Below are 10218 nucleotides of genomic sequence, written 5' to 3' on the forward strand. Positions count from 1 at the left end.
CATTACACCAAAGACTTTTGAATCCAGCTTGTTCAGAATGGAATGAAAGTTAATGCGATAAACACATTTCCTTTTAATATTTTGGGTCTTGGTTCGCTTTAAAAAGTGCATGTAACGCTACATCTTCGTCAACAAATAAAAAAGAAGAATGGAAAAAAAATAGTTGAAAACTGTGTTATTAGGATTATTGAATTATGTACATGTTTCATTAAACATCTTCGTTTCAAGAGTCAATCATTTCGAGTCGATGAAGGAAAGACAAAAAGTAAAACTACTTGATAATGGATTGAGCGTAAATATCTAGTGATAAATAGAAAAATAAAAAGTTTACAAATCAGACAAATTGAAATTGATGAAATAAAACTCATGTTCGTAAACTAAACAAAAACAAATGGTTTTTTTTATCAACTTTCCCTTGCAATAGAAAGAAAAAAAAAATGTTGGTAGTTGTTACCTTGCTCACATTCCTCTCTTCAAATCTGGCAAATTACTGGCCAATTCCGAGGTCATTGGGCTTTAAGTCTATTCCCGTACACGGAGAAATGCAAAATTTGTGCAGCTTCTGCAAAATTCTGCATTTAGCAAAAGTAACTTTTTTGCAGCGCATTTCCGTACTTTTTTTTGCAGCAGTTCTGCAAAAGAGCAAGAAAAGGAAAAGCGATATTTATCCTGTTCCGAGGATCAGCATCACCTGTCTTCGCTGTAAACGCTTATTGATCTTCATGTCCAGGTAGGAATAGATTTCACCGCTACTTCCCAACTTCAATGTTTGGATCGTCGTTTGCCGGTCAGCGATAATCAGCAGATCGTCAACGCACAGCAAAAATACAGCATCATTCCCCCTCTCGTTGAAACGACCATCTTTCCAGAACCTTGAAGACCACGGCGTGTTTTCTGAGCAACCTGGACTAAAAATAGTCATCGCTACTGTCAAATGTGTCGGTAAATTTCTGAGATATCTATTTTTAAGTTTATGTTTATGTTTACATTTATTTATTTATTTTAATGATGTTTTTTTATGTGTCATTTACTCATCAAAATGTGCAAAATAAGGTAAGAAACAACTTTGTAGAAGGTTGCAAATCGCTAAACATTTTTAAAATTATGTTATACCGAGTTTTTGAATATATGGGATTTATTCAGAAATAAAAATCATAAACCGTATCAAAATATAATTTTTACAAGAATTATTAGATTATTAATAATTTTTGTGTACAAATGGGCTGTTTGGGTGAGACTTAGAAAACATTAATTTTCCTGTTTTTAAACCTTTGCATTGCAATATCTCAGCAAAATTTTCTCAGCTTTTCAAAAACATGTGCACTAATTTTAAAAAATGAAAGACTGCGACTATGATTTTTCAATGATTTTTTGCACAACCTGGAAATTTCTGAAAAGTTGGCATTTTATGTCCTCTAAAACATATCAAAAAATAAAAAAAAATTAAAAATATTTTTTTTTTGGCAAATCAAGTTTTAGTGATAAAAAGTTAAATAAAAAAACCACAAATTTTTTTTTACCGTGTATCATTTTTTTTCAGTATAGTCCGTATACATACCTACAACACAGACAAACAGACGTGACTCTCCATACAAATTATTTTTGAAATCCATCGTCCTTCATCAAACCACCAAATACCGGCGACGCCAGCGCTGCCTGGTGAGCTTATGCCGAAGCGCAGCCCAAACACACCAATACAAACCCATTACTGTCATGTGTCATGTCAGTGTATGCGTGAGACAATCAAGCCTCAACGATTGTAAACATTAACAGCTGTTTCGAAATAATTTTGTTGTTGCTGATCATCAGTAACAAAATCAAAATAAATAAATAAATCAAGACCGACGGCCGAAAATGACCGTGGGTCGGTTCCACGGTCGGTTCCGTTTCCAATGGCAGAACCTCATGAGGCAAATTATGCGGCAGCACCTGCAGCGATGCACGACAAACACAATGACAGAGACCACACTACTGCTCCTCCCCGTTGCTTGCATGTTCCGTCTAAGATTCCTCCTCCACCGAAAACATGAACCATTACACCTGACATCACCATCAACAAGATATCCCGGTCACGAAAACACCAGTAGTAACGGAATTGATCCCCACGATGGGCATTTGGAAACATCTGCGGGGAACGTTTCCACGGCGCAATTAAGTTGCCAACCAACAAAACCAAAAGGGCCGAATGAGACGAAACAAGTCGCGAAGAGTGGCGCTCACGATCGACGCAACATCGTCAAAATGCCAAAAGGACGACCAGCAGCAGCAATCTGAGCAGCAGGATAAGCAGGTTGCTCCGAAAGAGATGACTCCACCACAGGATCCGGCTTTCTCCGCAGTAGCGGGCGCCTCAGCAGCAGCCTCGACTTCGGCAGGCAGTGGAGCAGGCCTATCTGGTTAATAGTAGGGTAAAAGGTATGCCCTCGCTAGTCAGCCGCTCATCTGACTCTGGCCGAAACTTCCCCAAATTTGACCCGCAAAGTCTGGGTAGTGGATCACCGTTGGAATTTCTGAATTTCATAATATTTTTTTTGTTTTCATTTGCTGCCTCACACGTGCTCACGCTAAACTTAAAAACAAAAACACACGCATCACACACACTGAGAGAAGACGGGCGAGCTGTCACGACAGCAGCGCCATCAGTGCCGGGTGAGTGGATGCCGAAACAAAATTGAATTTGAAATAACCGTTTTTGGAGGACGATGGTTCGGCACTCGAGTGTCCCGTCTGTTTGTCTGTGCCTACAACTTTGCCGAAGACACCAAATCGATCAAAAAATTCCTTCAAAAGATACAGATTTTTTAATTTTCATGCATCATTTTTGTATGGACAGCTGCCAAATTTGTATGGAAAATTATATGAACAAACTAATGATGCAAAATGGCTTCTTTGGGCATACCGAAGGCACCAAAAAAGTTTCAGTCGGATTAAAAAATACAAAAATTAAAATTGAAGAAAAAAGACCGATTTCGAGGAGAATTCCGTAGTAACATTTCAATAGGGCGAATCTGCGTTTGTAAACAAGCAGTCTATCCCTTTTTCTCAAGTGACAGTTCACGTCAAGTAAGACAGGGATAGACTGCTTGTTTACAAAAGCAGATACGCCCTATTGAACTGTTACTGCGGAATTGCTCAGTAGCGATGACTATTTTTTCCTGAAATGTTTGTTCTACACGCCGTGAGACAGCTCCAACCCGTACACCGACTTCAAAAGTTGGCATGCTATTGAGGTTTTGCAGCGCGACTGTGTTTCAAATCCAGAGTTTTTTTTGAAAAGGACCAATAAACTATTGTCTTTCATATGTTTATAGGACCTATTCAAAAAAAACTCTAGAAATGTAGGTGGCGCCAAAATGAGGTTACTTGCCAAAAATCGTATTCCTTTCTGCTGGATTTAAGTACAAAATCGCTTATTTCTCATGATTCCCTGCACCAATCTTAATAAAACTGGTTGCAAAAGACGGGAAAAATTGTTTGCTTAAAAAAAATTAGCATAAATTTTTGGGCGCGCAAAAATTTGTGAACTTTTTCTTTAAAAAACATGTATTGGAACACGAAAAATTGAGTTTCCCCGTATATATCAAAGAAATAAACAGTTATATAGTTGATAACAGATGTGTTAATGTATATTCAACAATTTTTATTGATTTTTGACAGACTTTCTTGCCGAATAGTCCAAATTACTATCTATTTATAAATTTACAGTTTTCTCATAAAAAAATCAAACAAATATTGGAAAGTTGTACACCAAATTGCTGGAAATAATTTTTCTTTGATTATGAAGGAAAAAACACATTTTTTCAAAAAATCATAGGTTTACGCTATTTGTTCATAGGAGCAACTCTCTACGAAATCGGCCGATTTCGACCATTTTTATTTTTTGTATTTTTTGATTTGACTAAAACTTTGTGGGGGCCTTCCCTATGACCAAATAAGCTATTTTGCGTCCTTGGTTCACCCAGTGGCGTACTAAGGGGGGGGGGGGGGGGCGGTGGGGGCGGCCCGCCCCTGGTGTCACCCATCTTGGGGTGACACCCGAGCTGATGGGGTGTCACCTGACTCGGACGAAGAAAAAAATATAATTGACCTAAAATATGTTACCGTAAACTGGGGTCAATCGGGACACATGGGGCGAATTGGGACAGCAGTTTTAACCAGGGGGACGCTAAAGACCGCCATCTTGGGTGATTGAGATTGATACACTGAAAATACGCCACCCTTTTTTTCCAAGTGCCCAAACACTTGAATGATTCAATTAAGCCGCATCTTAGATCTAATTTGTTTGTGTTCCAATTTTAATCCAATCCATTATCAAATTGAAGTGTTTTGGCGATTGACTTTTTGGTATTTTTTGACACCTTATTTTCATTCGGGTGGCTCAAATTTTTCAAGTGTTTTGCTCATGAATTTTCCCCACTGTGTTGAACTATTCAAAGTGATGAGGAAAACACTTGAAATTGATCTTGTTTTGATTTGAAATGCAGTTTCGCGACAGCTTCATGAGACTTTGCTTTGTTTCCTCATTTGAAAGTTTTGGCAGTCCGGTGTGTTCGTTTTTCGCAGACCGCGTGAGTTCGCTGCCGCCATGTTCCAGTCCAGTAAATTGCCTGCCCGGTTTGTGACCGCGAAGATGAGCATCTCCACAAGGCTGCGTCCTCGGGCTCGGGCTCCGTATGGCCAACGGAAGGGCTTGGTCTCCCGGATACCCGGATAGAAGCCAACTTTTGTGATAAAGTTCCTTTCCGGACCCATTTGGTGAGTGGGGAGAGAATTTTTTTTGTGGGGTTTAGTTTTGATTTTTGAATTTATTTTGTATGATTCACAGGAAGGATGCGAAAGAGCTGCAGATGCCGTACCAGGAAGCGGTGCCAGTGAGAAGCAAGATTCGGATGCAGGGGCCAAGCTATGCGTCATTCGGATGGTCAAGGCACAGTTTGAGTCGATGAACCACCGAGGTTCCGCCAAAGAGAATTCCGCATGAACAAGAAGATTCTCCAGGGGCCTCCATCTCCGCCGGCACCGGGGCTTCACTCGCCGACGCTGAGGAACCTCCAGTGGGGGCGAACAAACCGAACCTGACCAGGAACACGATCGTGAAAGCCGGACCGGATGAAGAAAAAAAATACAAAAATTTTACACGCCAAGTTGTTCTTGAAGTTGTTAGAAAATAAAAGCAGCCAAAACATTTAATTGCGCAACATCTTCTTTATTTAAAAAAAATCAAAATCCATTTCTTTTACATGCAAACATGCATTGATTATAGAAAGAAAAGCTATTTAAAACCAATAAATATAATATAGTATTTCATGTGACGCATTACGTCAAATTCAAGTGTTTTGCTATTGAATTGACAGTATATTTTGGTGCCCAAAATTCAAGTGTTTTGCGATTGAAATTTGAGTGCTCTGTACAGCAGGGTCAGATCATGTGTACAACACTTCGATAAGCCGTGGGATTTTTGCTCAGTGTAACGCGCGCAAACTGTGCACAGTAAAAACAAAAATATTTCTTTTTTTAATACTTCAATTTTTGTTATAAGAATTACTGTAGTAAAAGTCAAATTACACAGTTGTTAAGTTAAACGTTTCATGTGATAAAAGTACAACTTTAAATGAGGTCATCGGCCCGATGTGTGCTTAATAATCCCAACTTCAGAAGTTTATTTTGTAAATAAATTGATAAAACTCACCTCACAAACATAGACTAACTTTTAAACGTACATTGCGGTAAAATTTTACATAAAAACAATAATTACTTTATTTCCATTTTATGCCTGCAGTTTTTGTACTTTTTTTTACAGTGCGCAGTTGCTTTGTTTTGGTTCCGTAACGAACGAAGCCGAGGTTGACATTTCCTTTTTGTTCTGGTGCCGAAGTTGACAGCTTGTGTTGGCTACAGGCGAGCTGCCTGTAGTGAGATATAGATGTCGCCCCCCTGGTTTTAACCATGTTGGAGCACAATATTTTGATTTTTCTGGTTGGTTTCGGTTAGAACAGACTCAGGCCAACAAAATGGGTACATCCATTTCCAAATTTAAATGCTTTAAGTGCTCTAAAAACTGCTGTCCCTATTCAGACTGTAGTCCCGATTCACCCCAGATTACGGTAATAACAAATCATCAAGTATCTAACTAATATATATCATCTTTCTTAAACAAAACATACAAATTAAATATTCTGAAACATTGATTTCAGATGGAGGTGACACCTAAAAGTAACACTCATGTTTTAGAAAACGTTTTCATAGTAATGATGAAGTTAAGTATTCACAGTTTATAAAAGTGCATGTTTATATAAGACATATCCCGAAGACTTCAAAAATTAAATATTCAGGGGCGACACCCGATCATCAAATAAAGAAATTTTCAAAAAGATACTTATATGTATGGGGTAACGAAACTATTGGCACTACGCCCCCCGGGGCATGGCCTTCCTCTAACGTGGGATTTCTGCTCCAGCGCCTCTGACGAGACAGGAGAAACCGGGACCGACGTTTTACTTCACCATCCGATAGAAGCTCAGTGGATAAGGCGGGAATCGAACCCGCGTCTCATAGCATCATCGGGATCGGCAGCCGAAGCCGCTACCCCTGCGCCACGAGACCCACACGATGTATGGGGTGTCACCCTTATATAATTAATGTACAAGCTTATAAAAAGAGTTAAAGGGAAAATGTTTTCTCGTAAAAATGTTCTTGTGACAAACCACTGTTGAGTTCGATTTTTTTGCCTTCCTCACCTTACTGAGGAAAGGCTATAAAATCACTCGAAAACTGAACTTCTCGATTAGACCTCCTAGACCCACCTTCATGTATACTCATCGACTCAGAATCAAATTCTGAGCAAATGTCTGTGTGTGTGGCGGGATGTCAGAAAAAATTTCACTGGATTATCTCGGCACTGGCTGAACCGATTTGGTCCGTTTTGGTCTCATTCGATCCGTCTTGGGGTCCCATAAGTCGCTATTGAAAATTATGAAGTTCAGTTAAGTACTTCAAAAGTTATGCTAAAAAAAACGATTTTAACAAAAGTCCGGGAGTTGGTAAAAAGGGTGGTTTTTGTAAGAAAACCTGGCATGTTACACATTTTTAGAAAGGTATTTAAAAGACCTTTCCAACGAGACCAATATATTGAAGATCTGACAACCCTATCTAAAGTTATTAGCACTAAATCGTTATTTATATACTTTTTGGAAGCCGGATCTCAGATATCATGATGAAAACGTTGTCCGGGTCTATCATGCAACCTGTCGTTGGATAGGTATTCAAAAGACCTTTCCAACGCGTCCAAAACATTGAAAATCTGACAACCCTATCAAAAGTTATAAGCACTTAAGGGTGCACAGCAACCGAAGAAGATGTTGTCTTCTTATTCCAAATTTGTCAAACTTACGGACCCAATCCTGAAAGAATCTGATTGTCAAAATGGTCAAACTTTATTGTAAATAACTTTGAAGACTGTAATTTAGGGGATGAATAAAAAATCATATCGATAGTTCCCGTATTTTTGAAGATACTAAAATGTCTGTAACAGAAATCTGGGTGCAAAAGCGATGGTTGATGTGTACCGTTAAGTGTTATTTATGCATTTTTTGGAGGCCGGATCGCAGATATTTTCATGTCCAAATATATCATGCGACCTATCTTTGGATAGTTAATTAAATTACCTTTCCAACGAATGTGAGGAAGGCACCAACCACCTAAGGGTGGATTAAGTAACGTTTTTTTTAATATTCTCGAAATGTAGGTTTATTTTTGTTTTCTTCGGCAATGTTCCAATTGAAAGCAAAAATAAAAAAAATCACTTTGAATTAGAAAATTAAAAAAAAAACTATGCTTTCAAAATTGGAAGCTAATAAAAGGTGCAGAAAACGGCAAATTATTTCAATGACAATCAGGGATGGAGTAATCGCCAAAAAATCTTCTTCGCTTGTTAACTTGTATCACCCGGAGCTGAAACATCAAAAATTACTTCAGAGATATTTATGTTTTGCCAAACAATGCAAATTATGATGTTTTTCGAAATTAAGTGTTTTACTGTTGAAAATGATCGAAATATATTTTTTTTCTTAATCTTAACGATCTGAGTGGAAGAAAACAAACACTTTTGCCTTTCTTACAAAAGAAAGGTTTAAGGTTTGCTTTTGGAAAAACGCTTTTTTCAGAAATCTAAAAAAATTCGTGCACGGCGAGGATTCGTCCCAGGAAAAAATCCTATTACTAAATTGAAGGTTTAGATGCGCTCTTTCGATTGAATTTTCGCCCGAAACCCGGAACTCAAAGTCTGATTTTTGAGAGCTCTTTTTCTGAAATACATGGCCGATGTCTGTATCCGCTCTTAAAAATTTGTGTCTTCCATCACTGGAAAACCGCTCGTAAAACCCACAATTTTCAAAAGCCGGATCTGTAGCCGTGGGGTCGGAGACGAACATTTTATTTTTCGATTCACAATTTTCGACCAGTAAATGTGGTCAAAGCCATTTTTAGAGGTATTTTTTGGACTATTTTACAGATAACACTATCAAATTTAAAGAATTCAGTTTCAAACAAAAAGCCATTCGAAAACATGCGCCATAAACTATTTGGGCCCAAAATTTGAAGCTTTTCCAAAATGTATTTCCAGAGATATAGCGATTTTAGAGTTTTTCCTATTAAATTTTTGGATTTATACAAAATCATATACTGAACATCAAATTCAAAGTCCCAGCCCATTCTCGATCGAAAGCATTTGGTATGAGTTGTTATCGAGTAAATTTTGGTATTGATCAGACGGTTGGTTCAAAAGTTATAGCTGTACACGCAGAAAAAAGAATTATCAATTCGATAAATTTCTGACATCAATTCGATAAATAAAATTATCGGTTGGCAACCAATAATTTATTTTATCAAATTTGATAAGATTTCTTATCAATTTGCTAAATGTAATTTATCAATTTGACAAAACAATTATCGAAATGAAAAACGTCATCGATGGAACGTCAAAAGCAAATTTTATCAAATTGATAAAACTATTTATCATTTTGATAAATCATTTTATTAAAACTATAAATGTTTTTATCAAGATAAAAATTGTATTTATCGTTATTACGCAGGTCGTTTTTTGTACTTCTGAAAAATTGAACTCAAACAAATTTTTGCTAAGAAAAATTCATTTATTTACATTAATTTGTGTTTTTACCATGTACATTATGTTATTCCCTTCCTGCGCTGGTTCACCAACAATCTCGGCTCTCCAGGCTGTGGGTCCACCTCCATGGTGGACCAACTGGCTCGAACATTCTTAGTGACCGATTCTTCAACAAATAGCAGCCAAGTGCTTCTGAGGTGTACCTCGGATGAGATTTATCTGAAAAAATGAAAATAGATAGATTCCTCTGTTACTGTTTTCTCTACCTCCGGTTCTGGTGCTAGCGGACTTGCCGTTGCGAAGTGACCATCTTTACCTTAACTTTTGAGGTTCCCGGTTTCTACTGGAAGCCGCAACAGCAGGGATAGCGCTGGTGGTGGCATTCCCGGCTTTATATAATTCTTCCAGTACGCTTTTCGCTGGGTAGCTTCAGAAAAGACTGCGTTTTTAACTGACTCGACGCCGACAACGACGTCGATTCGCCGCACGGTTTTCACAGGTCTCGAAGACAAACTCTCCGAACACAGCGGCTTTGCATCGAAAAAGGTTCCACATTTGTTTTGTTTATGTTTCGAATGACAGGAGAAAACGTGCACACGAAAAATCAAGCTATAATTGAATTTATCAAACTAACAATAAAAATTATCGTTTTGATATTAAAAATTTATCAACACGATAAACCAAGGTTATCAAATCAATAACTAAAAATTATTAATGTTGATAATGTTATTTATCAAATTGATAAGGCTGAATTTTTCTGCGTGTATGATTTTTCTTTATATACAGAGTAAATTTCTCAAAAAAGGTAAGGGGTCATTCAGAATAATTCTCCCCAAGGATTTATTTGTAATTTCACTTAAATTTATTTTTCTAACTGAGTGTCACGACTCGATCAAACTTCTCAGCAAATTTTACATCGATTGGATTCCGCACTTTTATTTGAGAGCGTTTGACTTTTTGCCTTTCTTACAAAAGAAAGGTTTGAGGTTTGCTTTTGGAAAAACGCATTTTTCAGAAATCTAAAAATCGCCGTGCACGGCGAGGATTCGTCCCAGGAAAAAATCCTATTACTAAATTGAAGGTTTAGATGCGCT

The sequence above is a fragment of the Culex pipiens genome, chromosome 1 (assembly GCF_016801865.2).
Source record: "Culex pipiens pallens isolate TS chromosome 1, TS_CPP_V2, whole genome shotgun sequence".
NCBI classification, from domain to species: domain Eukaryota; kingdom Metazoa; phylum Arthropoda; class Insecta; order Diptera; family Culicidae; genus Culex; species Culex pipiens.